General features: G+C 35.8%; 1 long non-coding RNA gene across 2 annotated transcripts; it reads right to left on the bottom strand.

Annotated features, from left to right (window-relative positions):
• Nucleotides 1-6666: 6666 nt before the first annotated feature.
• LOC114459770 (uncharacterized) lies at nucleotides 6667-12419 on the bottom strand. 2 transcript variants are annotated; one of them, XR_003673459.1, is made up of 3 exons: nucleotides 12358-12419; nucleotides 11326-11418; nucleotides 6667-7005 (listed from the first exon to the last, which is right to left on the bottom strand). It is a non-coding gene; the product is annotated as an uncharacterized LOC114459770 (long non-coding RNA). The 2 variants fall into 2 exon arrangements; XR_003673458.1 differs by lacking the exon at nucleotides 12358-12419 and having other exon boundaries at nucleotides 11326-11530.
• Nucleotides 12420-13896: the final 1477 nt, after the last annotated feature.

Below are 13896 nucleotides of genomic sequence, written 5' to 3'. Positions count from 1 at the left end.
CCTTTAAAATAACACCAGTAAATAAGTGTCAATACATTCTGAAGCAAAGCAAAAATCCAGATGGTGCTAATATGAGCCAAGGAGAAGCTTTGTAAAGGAATGTGAAGCATTGGATAGAGAGTCAGTGTGAGTAAAACTGAGCAAAGAGAAGACTTGGCTAAGCCATAAATTAGCATGTTAACTAGCATTAGCTTCTTAGTCCGTTACGTGCATTGAGTACATGCTAAGATATGCAGTCTTTGAACTTCTTCCTTCTGTAATATTAATAAACAACAGTGTTTTTTGTATTTGTGCACATTCAGCAGATAAATTAGTGCTCCAAGTAGGTCATGGGCTACGGTAGCTACTGTATCCATGCACCATATTTTTCTGTAGCTTTAGGGTGTTCTGAACATGAAATCACATGTTCACATTCCATGTGTTGAGATGAACTGTTGTTTTGTCATATTTGGTCATATTTTGTGATATATTACTTACATTTAAATGTGTTTTAACTTTGTGAGGTAACGTAGTAGAAACTTTGTATTAGTGTTAAATTATACACAGTTTATGGTAATTATATAGAAATCAAACCTGAGATATGGACTTAACAGAAAAAGAAGATTAAGAATATTTTTTTATGTTTGGCAGTGTCGACTGTGAATATTATATAGAATATTATCATAAATAGCTCATTAACATGTAATAAAAAAATTCAAATCATTCCAACGAGCCCAGTTTTAATTTGGTTCCCCATTTGTGTGTTTTGTTAGTACACAGATACGTATGACAAAAATATTACACGTGAAAATGGATTAGGAATTGTATTGATTCCAAATCTGCTTGAAGGGACGTCTAACAAGTTCATCCCAACTCATGTAAACATTTGATTTCATGTTCAGACCCTAAAGCGCTGGTTCTCAAACTATTTTGGCTCAAGTTCTCCCATTGTCCAACGACAACATTTAGCTTAGAAAGCTATTTAAAAACAACTATAGAGCACAATGATGGAATAAATGAGTGTTAACACACATTTTAAAGAATCTCACTTTGTAAAGAAGTGGGAAAACAAACAGTATTTAATGCAGTGGTTCCCAACCTTTATTTGGATCATGACCCCATTTTGATATCAAGAAAGTCTGGTGACCTCAAAGACATTTTTTTTCTAGAATTTTTTAATAATTTTTCAGCTCATATATATATATATTACTGCATTTTAGTTGAACAAGATTTAAACTGACAAAGAAGTGAAAGCCTCGAAAATGCTAACGTTGTTTAAGAATAAAAAACAAATAAATAAATAAATAACAAATTTCTAAAATCAATTTTAATTTTTCAGAAATTTCAGGCAACCCCTTCTAAACTGCTGGTGACCCCATATGGGGTCCCGACCCCATGATTGAAAAACACTGATTTAGTGGCTCCTCAGTAGATTTATTTCTATACTTTTTATCATTTCCTGTCATCTCATGACTCATGACTGACACTTTATTTATTTATTTCCCTCTCTCTCTCTTAAGTACCCCCTGTTGTGCCATCGCGTCCCCCTAGGGTACATGTACCCCCATTTGAGAAACATTGCCCTAAAGCATAAAAAAAGATGGTGTCTCACATGGTTGGGGGCGGGGGTTGTGCATGGATAGCTATCACATCCCATGGCCTAAAGCATGTTGTGAAGGCATTTATTCCCTGTGTAACCTCACACACCTGGATCTCACTTTAAAAAGGATGAGACCAAATAACCTTTGACCCCCAAATAAGACTTAAGCACATGCCTAATAAACACAATGTCAGTCCTCTGACAGATAACTAATTATTGCACTCGTCACAGCAGATGTCCAAATCATGACAGGATAATGACGGACTTGATCATTTTTTGCCTAAAAGATTGAGACGCGGGACAAGAAAAAGGGGTTCATGATCAGAGGCTGTGGGGCCCCTCGGGTTCCTGCTGGCTTGGACTCTGGATGTCATTTAACCCAAAGGGGGTCTCTTTCAATCTTCAATCCAGCTTATTAAAGCAAATAGGGCTCGCCAACATGTGGGTCCAATCCCTCGGCCCTGCTGTAAGGGTAAACATCGGGGCGCATGTGAGGGTGGGGGAGGATGGAGCAAAGACCACCACCTCAATGAGCAGGAATGGTGAGCTGCCCAGGTTAGACCTGCAGAGATGTATATTTAATGACATGTTGTAGAGAGAATGGCAGCATTCAGTTCACAGAGCAGAGGTTGAGGGAATATTTGGATGATCCATGTTTGGAAATGAGGTGTTGTTGGGTATCTGGTATCACCTGGAGAATTCAATGTTTAGCTCAGTTCTGCATTGAGTCTAAAAAATGGATTAAACAGCTACTGTCTGAACACACACACACACACACACACACACACACACACACACACACACACACACACACACACAGACAGACAGACAGACAGACAGACACACACACACACACACACACACACACACACACACACACACACACAGACAGACAGACAGACAGACAGACAGACAGACAGACACACACACACACAGACACACACACACACACACACACACACACAAAGACACACACACACACACAGATTGATTTTTATAGATAGATGTAAGTTATGAGACTAGTGAGTGTTTGATGAATAGTTTGATGAACTCAGCACTAAATGAGCAGCAGTGGTGCTGTTGGATGCTGTTGGATCTCGCATCCAACACTGTAGACACTGCAGGTGCAGGTGAGCTGTGCACGGGAGCTACGTGCACTGTGTGCACATCTCTTAAAGTGATAGTGTATCTTTGAGAGTCTTAGTGCTCCGCCCTGTCCCTGAATTCCCTCCCTCTCTGTATATCCACAGCTTTCTCATTATTAATCTCTGATCAATAAATAAACACATTTATACGTAACCTGGACTTAACCCTGAGCTGGGTTTGAAATACCCTCCTGGTTCTTCACACTCCACACTGATAAAGCGCCACTAAACATGACTCATCAGTTTTGATGGACTATGTTTGTTATTGAAGTGGTGTTGATGTAAATCTCAGCAAACAGTGGAAGGTGAAAGAGAAAAGGCTTTGTAGGAATGGTCTCCAGTGTGTAGGTGAGTCTTAGACAATGTGTGATCTTCAGATTTATGAAGGACTGAAGCCAAATAAAGCCTCAGTCCAACAGACTTGTTCTCCTGTTCAGTGGAAACATGCTGAGATGTTCCACACATGAGCTGAGCTCCAAAGGCTGCTCCACACTCACTGCACTGTGGCTCTGCAGGACATCACCCACTGTTACTGATGTTCACATGATGTTAGCAGAGCTTCCTGTGCTTTCCTCCAGCTGCTCCTCAGCATGTCTGAGTGTCTGTGTCTTCTCCACAGCAGCTTGGAGGGTGTGGATGGTTCCTCTGGAGCTGATCCTGACTCCATCTTTACGGTGTGTACGTCTACAAAGACACTAAACCTGTGTCAGCCTGTGAGCACTGTACACACACGTTTAGCAGTAATGAAATGTGTGTGTGTTTATTGATGGATGATGGACAGAATGCTGGATCACTACCTACTGCTGTTTTCAGGAGGTCTTGGTAGCTTTTCTTCTCCTGCAGCTCAGCTTGTGATGTCCATGCTGAACTAGCAACAAGTTCAGGCTGCTGCCACGCAGCAAACTCATTCTGATCACTTTTAATAAGAGGGCTGTTCCTCTGATACCACACATTTACAGCTTTTTAATCACATACTATGATACATTCTGAAGCCAAACTGGTGATAGCTCAACAACTTGTGTTTTTAATCAACTTATCAAGTCTCCCCGTGACCCTGAAAAAGGAAGAAGTGGGTCAGAAAATGGATGGATTATCAAGTCTATGAACAAAGCCTTTTTCTCTAATGTTTGAAAGCTGATGAAGCAATGATACTGGTCTGTAGTTAGAGCTGCTTATATTAACACTCTAATACATGGAACACTTTCACTGTTTGATTATTTATTACAAATAAACCACTTTGGAATGATTTAGTGAAGACACACAACTTATTTACTATATATTCTATATTAATTCATTAAAAGTTCATTTCAAAGCAACAAGTTGACATTTCATGATGTATTTTTAACAATGTGAACTATTTATTTTTAATCTACAGAATGAAAAAACAATGAAGATAAACTTTTAATGACTTGACATTTTTCGAATTCATCTGTTTCTTGGCTCAACAATCTTACACTGACATGTGTTTAACCTGGACACACCTCCACTCTGAGTCCACTTACAGGGAGACTCCGCCCCCTTTTAATCAGTGTTGTTCATTGGGAATAATTCATATCCTTCTAGAACCAAAACAGGAACTCTTTCACTGTCTCAGATGTTGATACAACACTACATTTAAATAAAAAGCCTTATTAATGTAGGAACAATCTCAAACTAAAGAATTCTGCACTTGTTTGACTCATTTTATCAGAATTTGTTAGAAAGACATCATGACTGGATGTGAAAGCAGCGGTTACTCTAAAAGTCTATTTTTAAACTCCTTCAGCTTCACTAAACACTCAGTTTCCAGAGGAACCTTCACTTCCTGTTCTTAGATCCATCCAGTGGATGTTCTTCTCATGGGAACCATGTGTGTTTGATGGAGGATTATGTGCTATCCAATGAAAAGCTCTCCCTCTCTCTGACATGTTTCTCTGTTCAAAGAAATCCAGCACAGACAATAACACGTCTTTATTTAAAGGAACAAAGCTTCACTGGACATTTGATATCATTACATTTACATTGATTCAAACTTTATGTCAGAAGGAAGATTTAAGAAGAACTTTAGGATTTATCATGGTTACATAGAACATTGTAAGTTCTAAAGAAAGGCTGGACAGGCTAAAGAACAGATTAAAGAACATTTCAGAGTTAGAATAAATCTATGAGCTGTAATCACAGAGTTGATAGAAATGTAAATATGGTGATAAAATGGGAGTGTTTGGACACTTTGGGCTCCCCTTCCCCTGATATTCATTCAGCACACTGCATGATCCATTCACAGGCTTTAGGCAGGGTTTCCCTGTCAGGAACCATTTCATCACATTCACTTCAACTGTAGAAAAACATACTTTATATAAAACACATCACATCTAAAATCAAGAAAATACTATTATGTGATGTATTAGATACTCATTTATAACTCCTTACAAATATGAATCCTTTATAAACACAGAGAAAAGAAACAGATTCAAAGGTACATGATGAAGATGGTCTGTATTAACACAGCATGTATATTCATCTACAAGTTAGGATCTGATTATTACATCTATTGGAATGTTAGTCACATTCTCTACATTCTATAAAAAACTACTAATGATTATTATGTACAGTATACAAACACATGATGAACATCATAGACTGTCTTTCATATAGAATGTGTGTCCAACTCAAGGCCTCGGGGCCAAATCTGGCCCTTTAGAGCATCTAATTCAGCCTGCAGGAGAAAGTAAAAATGACAAAAAACATAAATTATTGAGTAAATTAAAAATTATTTCAGTTGTAGATATCACAACTCCTCTAAAAACACAAAATTTTGAGTAAACTCCACAATATTTGTAGAGCTCACTGTTTTCCCATGCTGATATGATGGGAGTTATTTTAAACTCAAATTGTTGCAGGAACTCTCAATTTTTGAAAGTTATACAAATTTTCCTAAATTATTTTACAACATTTCAAAAAATTAAAGTCATTCATAATCTAGGGCTGGTTTTCCTATAATCTGCAGCCCTTTGGAACCCAAACTGGTCCGTATTTGAACCCTCAACTAAAATGAGTTTGACAGCCCTGATATAGAATCTGTCATTAGTGTATAATAATAATAATAATGTGAATCATTCTTCATATACATCATGTATGAATACAGAAGCTATAGAATGTATATCCTGTATAGAAAGTGAACAAAGGGAAACTTCTTCCTGCTTCCTTTCCAACTGATCATTGTATTGATCTTTTCTTTCAGACCACACCTTCAAAGATCAACAACTTCCTGAACTGTTGGTGTCCATTTTCCAGCTGACAGCAGGTTTATGTTGGAATCCTGTGCAGCCTGATCTCTGGGTTCTTCAGTCCAACACTGGAACCAGAAGGTGTCGTCACCATCCGTGTGTCGCTGGGATCTGAAGATGATTCCTGCTCCATGTCTCCATCCACACAGAGATGTGAGTGGAGAACAGATGAAGTGCTGAAGGTCTTCCCACACTCATCACATCTGAAAACATTCTTCTCATGAACTCGTTGGTGGACATTAAGGTTAAATTTCCTCTTGTAAGATTTTCCACATGTGTCACATTTATGAGGTCTTTCTGATGAGTGGCTGATTTGGTGACATTTTAAATCTCTATATCTTGTAAAAACTTTGTCACACTGGTGACAGGGACACACTTCATGTCCAGTGTGAGATCTCAGGTGTTCAGTGAGGGTTTGTTTGTGTTTATATATTTTCCCACAGTGGTCACAGCGATACAACACTGTTCTGGAGTGAGTCTGCATGTGCTTCGTTAAAGATGATCTTTGTGTAAAAGTCTTTCCACATTGTTCACATCTGTGAGCTTTGATTCCACGATGCATGAGGACATGTAGACTGAGGTTTACAGATCGACTAAAAGTCTTTCCACATTCATCACATTCAAACTTTTTAACTCCAGTATGAATGACTTTGTGACTTATTAAGGTAGAATTCTGGTTAAAAGCTTTTCCACACTGGTCACAGTTAAATGGCTTTTCTCCAGAATGAATTCTTTGATGTTTAGTGAGGTGTGATTTCCTGGTAAAGTCCTTCCCACACTGGTCACAGTTAAATGGCTTTTCTCCAGAATGGATTCTTTGATGTATAGTGAGGTTTGATTTCCTGGTATAGGCCTTCCCACACTGGTCACATGTATGTTTAGCTTTAACTCCAGCTTGGCTCTGCTGTTGAACTCTTTGCTCTGAAGTTTTTCTCTTAGATTTGTTTCTTTGTTGTGGCTGAGCTTCATGGTCCTGAGAACGTTGAGGTGTCACTTTGTTCTGGCTTCCAGAGTCCTGTAGAACAGTTAGAGATTAAACACAGAGAAGAACCAAACAAACATTTGTGAATCAGTTGTTAAACCTCCAGCCCTAAACCAGCTCAATGTGGAAAAATGGACATTGGCGCGTTAGCGCCCCCTACAGAGTGAAGAGAATTTAATATGAGACAAATGTCCTATTGTAACACTTTTCATAGGGCGTTTCACTGACAGGGTTCAAAGTTGCTGCAGATCATCTAGAGAAGTGGGACACCAAAAGTGATCCATGGATTTGTGTTAACTTTTACAGTGTTTGTAGGGCAGAGCCGTGAATCTTGGCATAATTTTTTTTCCCTTTTTTTCTGAATACACATAATGGCTCCAAAAAACATACATTACAGAAAAATACACCAAACAAAATAAAATAGATTTGTGAAAAGAAAAAAACACATTTATCATGCACATGTCTCATAAAATTAAACAAGGGAAATCACACACGCTTTAAATAAATGATCTTTTTATGATTGTAGAAAGTGAGAAACTTCCTTTACTTCTTTTATCAATTAATTAATTTAAATCTAATTTTAAATCATATTTAATTTGCAGAATACCATACCAGATACTTGTTAAGCTTATTTTCTACAATGCTTGTCCAGCTTGAAAGAACATGGATGGAACACAAGTAAGACGTGAGATCACCTCAGCTTTTAAAAGTTTATTCAGTTTTGTTGTAGGTTTTGTAGCAGGTTTAAAACCTTAAAGAAAAGGATGAAAAAGAGAGAAAGGAAGAATGAGCTCTAATCAAATGTTTTTAAAAGAATGAACCACCTGAGCTTTTCCTATTTTAAACATTTTATTTATTAAATAAATTAATTTTCTGCTATTTAATAATTAATGTTTTTAAATCAACCTACAATGTTTAACTATTTCTATTTGTAAAATTAAATCATGTGCTTTGCTGTACAAATTTTATCCATTTTAATTAAAGTCTAACTTTTTAACAATGTATTTTACCCATAAATGTATTTATTAATTTTAGTATTTATGTAAACTTATTTATCTGAAACTCTTAACCAATATTTATTATTCTTAACATATCTGTGATTTTATTCTTCATTGTTTTAACCTAAATTACACTATGAAATCACTATATATATATTATATCAATTGGATCAAATAGTACCTTAATGTATTTTGACTAAGATGTCACTAAACAAACAAACTGGTAAAGCCAAACACTTTGGCTGTAGAGTTAACTTACATTTGGGTCAAAATACATATAAACATGGAATCAGCCTGTGTACTTTAACATGACCTATATTCTAACTTAAATACGTGCTTTTAGGAGCTTAAAATAAACCATAATAATTCAATAAATCTGAAGACACTCACTAACAACATCTCTGAGCTCCTCCACTACATTATCTGAGAGTCCAAACACACAGGTGTGATAGATTTTCAGTCAAAGTAGTAGAAGGAGGAGCTTAGACCTAATACTTATGTTGGGGCTCCATCTAGTGTCTAATTGTAGAACTACATCTACACCTGACCTCAGGTGAACGCAACGGAAATTCACAGAATTGGGTTTAAACACCGTCACTGTGAGGGAAAGAACATTTTTTATGCAGAAATGTCCTTCCAACTCTCTTTGTAGTCGTTTCAAACACCACCTAAACACCGTCTAACCTGGTAAAAAACTACACAAATCATCACTGACTCCTACATCAGAGACACCAGTGTCTGTTTAACTTTAACATGTCTGTGAAGCTCTGTCTGTTTCTCATAGCGCTGCTGTGCTCCGTGAAAACATGACTCAGCTTTAATCAGCTTCACTTGATCAGAGCTACAGAACATCTGGATAAAGTTGTTCTGTTGTAGACCATCAATACCAGAGATTGTAGAGTATGAAACATCACAGATTATTGATAACTTCTGATACTGTAAAATATTCTAGCCTCTAGTGGTGAAAAAACACTTCTTACACGTGATGTTTGCACATTAATTTTTGTTTAATCATTACGTTCTGGAATGATGTCCTCAGGATCATTTAAATGAGGTTAATTTAAATTAAGTTGATCAAAACTTAATCAATAAACCTGATCAGATTCAGTAAATCATTGATCCCTGAGGGTAAATATAGTGACATTAATGCTGTTCTCATACATCTTTATATGACATGAATAATTAAAAAGGAGCAGTCAGAATAATCCATGTCACTACAACTTATATCTACCTTTTAATTGTATTTTACTCATTATTTTAAATTACATTTTTATTTTTGACATACATTTTTGTTTAATTACAGTTTCCTTTTTTATTAGTTTTTATTTTGTTTTCTCACAGTACAACTTATATCTTCTTTTTAATTGTATCTACTTTATTTTTCATTCATTCATTCATTCATTCATTTGAGCAGCATATTACAAACTTATTTTACATACCAAAATTAAAACAATTGTGCTCAAAAGGAATAAAGGTTTTTTTTTTTTATTTATTAGTATTTTGTTTCCTTACAGGAGTTAAAAACTAATATTTTCTGAAATAATTCATTAATATTTCTAAAAAAAACCCGAAATTTTAAAAAATTGATGTGGAAAACAGAATTTGGGGAAAAAAAAGCTTTTAAATGTATGAAATCTTTTTAAAAATTGTAAATCAAATCACAATATCTGTCAGAAAAATCACAATTAGGTTTTTTGTGAAAATGGTGCAGCCCTAATTAAAACACAAAATACATTGAAGCTGTGATTACACCGTTTAATTCTATCAGAGTAATGATGTTTATAACGTGGACCAAGTACAGTTGTGATGTATTAAAGGTCTGTGTTAATGGAGGGCTACATGTAACTACAGTGTCTAAGTGACACACACACATAAAACACACTTACTGCTCCATCAACTCTGTAGTGCTCACATGTATTAAATACAGACGCTCCACGAGTCCACAGACAAGTTGGTCTGTTTCTAGACAAGCGTGCACTGACTGCGTCGTTTACTCACGTCTTTATAACATCATGTTTGGTCAGATTTTTAGTGCATCACTAATTAATAATGTAATTATTACCAATAAATTATTCAAAGGTCACTATTAACCTGAAAACCATAAACTACCTTTATCAGGTCTGTCTCTAGTTACATTAAATTCTAGGATAGATCTGCATAATGATAATAATCATCTTACTAGCACAAGCTAAAAATCTTTTCATAAATGATCTTTTTATGAATATAGAAAATGAGATGTTTCCTGTACTTGTTTTATAAATTAATTAATATAAATCAAATGTTTAATCGTATTTAATTTGCAGAATACCATACGATATACTGGGTTCAAAACATCAACACGATCATTTTTAAATGAAAAAAAGTTATATTTTTAGTTGATTATTATCATATTTTAGTGTTTTTCTATATATATATTTGGTGTAGTAGAGGTGTGTGTAGATGTGACCTAATAAAGACTGTCAGTTATTTTCATGCTACGAGAGTAATTTTTTTTTAAAAAAGTTCTTGCTGATTAATGACAGTATTTAAGGTTATTTAATCAATAAAAACCATCAGAAAATCAGAGTGTTTTATTATTAATATCTTTGCTGTAGTGGATAGAGAGATATAATACAGACTGTTGGTTGTTTTCAGCCTATTACAGTAACTGTTAAAGAAGTCATTTTTAAGTTATTCTATTTTTTATGATCATTTACAAATAAAAATGATTTAAAAACCATTAAACAGTATTTTATTACCATCTCATCTGTAGTAGTTAGAGAGGGACTTAATACTGATGATCTGCTGTTTTCATGTAGTTGAATGATATTTGAATAAGTTAATGATAAATAATAATGATTATGTCAACGACAATTCTTCAAAACACAGAAAAATATGTTTTGTTAATATATTTGGTGTAGTAGATGGAGACCTACTACAGACTGTCAGTTGTTTAGAGCAGTAATTCTCAACTGGTGGGTCAGGGTTTCCTCCAGTGCTCTATAGACCTGGGGGCTTTTCTTGCACCCCCCTCCCCTCACTTGTGTATTTATTTTAAATGTGTTTTCTTCATGGTTCAATCATTTTTTTCATACTGTGGATGGAGCTGAACATTGTTTTTTCATGAGGAGTGGTTCATCTACCTTCTATATATCTGTGCTCAGAGCTGTATGCACGTTACGGACGTGATTAGCAGAGATATATCATCAAGAACTTTCCCACTGGTAAGAATAGTGTTGTCAAAAAACTAAATAAAGTGTCAATACCAAAAAGTTAGTATCGGATACTATACTTTCTCGCAAAGGTATCGATACTAACAGCACCATGTCCATCTCTTAATATATCTATGGTTCATCTCTAGTTTTTTCCCCCTCACCTGTTTCAATTGACAACTTCATTCACTGCTGCAGACATAAACAGACACACGTGAAGCCCCTCCCCTCAGCTGCAGCTGAACACCAATAGGGAACTATAAATCACAGAATCGACCAATGAAAACGGTTAAACGCGGAAATGGACAGAATCAACATGAAACGCTGTCACCGTGAGGCAAGGAATGTTTTTTTATGGGGAAATGTTCTGGGGAGCACTGATAATGTGTGTACTAGACCATCAATACCAGGGATTGTAGAGTCTGAAACATCGTAGATTAATGATAACTTCTGATACTGTCAAATATTCTGACCCCTAGTGGTGAAATAACTGATGCATCCTTGCCTCCATTTGTTTTTGTGTAATCATTATGGTCTAGAATGATGTCATCAGGACCATTTAAATTAAGTTTTGATAAACTTAATTTAAATTAACCTAAACAATAAACCTGATCAGATTCAGTAAACCATTGATCCCTGAGGGGAAATATGATGACTGTGACATTAATGTTGTTCTCATACATTTTTATATGACATAAATAATTAAAAATGAGCAGTCAGAATAATCACTGTCACTACAATTTATATCTACCTTTTAATTGTATCTTACTTTATTTTTGACATACGTTTTTGTTTAATTTTGTTTTTTTATTCATTAGTATTTATTTTGTATTATATATCTTTTTTTCCAGAAAAAAATAAATAAAATACTGGAGCTCGGTTGGGCGGGTGGGACGGCTCGTAGTGGACGCCAGAAAAATTCCCTTATTTTAAAATCCAAAACTTGACAGGTATGAACAGAGTCGCTTAATGATGACGTAATGCCATGTGTGTCGTAAATGAACGAGATGACTAGTTTCTCTGTGGGAACCGAGTTGAGCTGGTGATCACGTCCGTTGTACCGTACCAGAAAAGGGACAGGGAGGGGGGATTCCTGCTGTGAGCTTGGAACAGCCTGAGCTGGCAGTATGAGTACAGCCATAATGGTGTCTTTCACTGGTTCTACATTCACTGGTTTTGTTCCACTCATTTCTCACCTTTTCTGAGGAGTCCATGTTTGCTGTCACGGCTGAGTGGTTCCACAATCCTCCATTCACCTGTAACATCAGCATGGAATCAGCTCCACCTGAAGGATGGAAGAGACAGAATGAACATGAAGGATCTAGAAATATTCATCCATCCTTTGCAGTGTCATCACTTTGAAATTGACTAAAACTATCAGTTTGTTCAGAGATCACATGATGTGGAGGAAAATGAAGGTCTTCAGTGGAAACAGTTTAACTTTACCGATTCTGCAACGTTGAGGAAAAAAAGAAAAAGAAAAAAACTGACCTATTAATTAGAAAAGCTGGAGCGGAGTATGGAATGAACTGATTAGATCAGAGTGTTTATATCACACATTTTAGATGCAGGCCTATATAATGTGATAATAGTTTTTTGCTAATATTGGACTAGTATCAGATATCTATATCAGAATGGAACATCCCTACTTTAAACTATTGTAGATGAAAGGTCACATGTCATGTAGGTAATGTAGGGCATTAATCTACTGCCACATGACAAGTTAAGATCTAAACCCAACCATATAACACTGATGGAAAAGGTTCATCATTCATTTATTGGTCGCGATGGGGCGGGGCTAACACCGGAGCTACAGTCTATTTCCAACCAGGAAATAGTGGCAGGGACGTATGTTTATTTCAAAATAAAGGTGTATCTTAAAGATGACGATGTTCATCCATGTCTTCATTGTGCATCAATGTAAATGGATCGTTAATTAATTAATTGATGTGGATCAATGTATTGTTACACCACTATGTGGAAGCTGTTAAAAAAAGTTTCAGGCCAAACTGACACCGTGTCAGGGAGAAATTCACTCCACACACACACTAGGCATGGGCGGTAATACGGTAAAACTGTGGTGTGATAAAAATAGCAACGGTATCAGTATCATTAGGGCTGGGTATCGATTTAAATAACAAGTGCCCGATTCAATTTGATTTACGATTCTCGATTCACTTTTGATTGATTTAAGGATATCAAGCAGTACCAATTTTACTTGGATATGAAAAACACTCATTAAAACTAATGATGTAGATAGTAGAAACTACAGCTTTATCTTGGTGCATTAGTAAAAATTTGAATATTTACATTAATAATTGAATTTCATTAGGGATGTAACAATTAATCGTAAGGCAGTTAAAAATCGATTCATAGGTATCATTATTCACATAGATACTGTGAAAATTTAAATTTGCTATCCAGAAGAGTTGGCGGCGGGCGTAATCTGCTAATACTTTCTATCTGGCCGCCTTCTACTTTTAAACACGTTCATTAATGATTCCTTACCCCTTTAGCACCAAAAAATTTCGGTAATATTACGTGAATATCTGTAAAAGTCAGGTTTTTCTATGAGCTCTGTCTGCTAGCATAGCATCTCTTCTTCACTGCAAGATATCTGCATGCCAACCGACCACAGTGAACATGACCTGAGCAGAGGGGTGGGCGATTCACAATCACAATTTTATCACAGTTTTTTTTCATTCCAATAATTGAGACCATTTTAAAGTGATTTA

This window comes from Gouania willdenowi, unplaced genomic scaffold (genome assembly GCF_900634775.1).
Source record: "Gouania willdenowi unplaced genomic scaffold, fGouWil2.1 scaffold_341_arrow_ctg1, whole genome shotgun sequence".
Lineage (NCBI taxonomy): Eukaryota > Metazoa > Chordata > Actinopteri > Blenniiformes > Gobiesocidae > Gouania > Gouania willdenowi.
The sequence above is the reverse complement of the archived record's forward strand: the minus strand, read 5'-3'. Positions and strand labels throughout refer to the sequence as shown.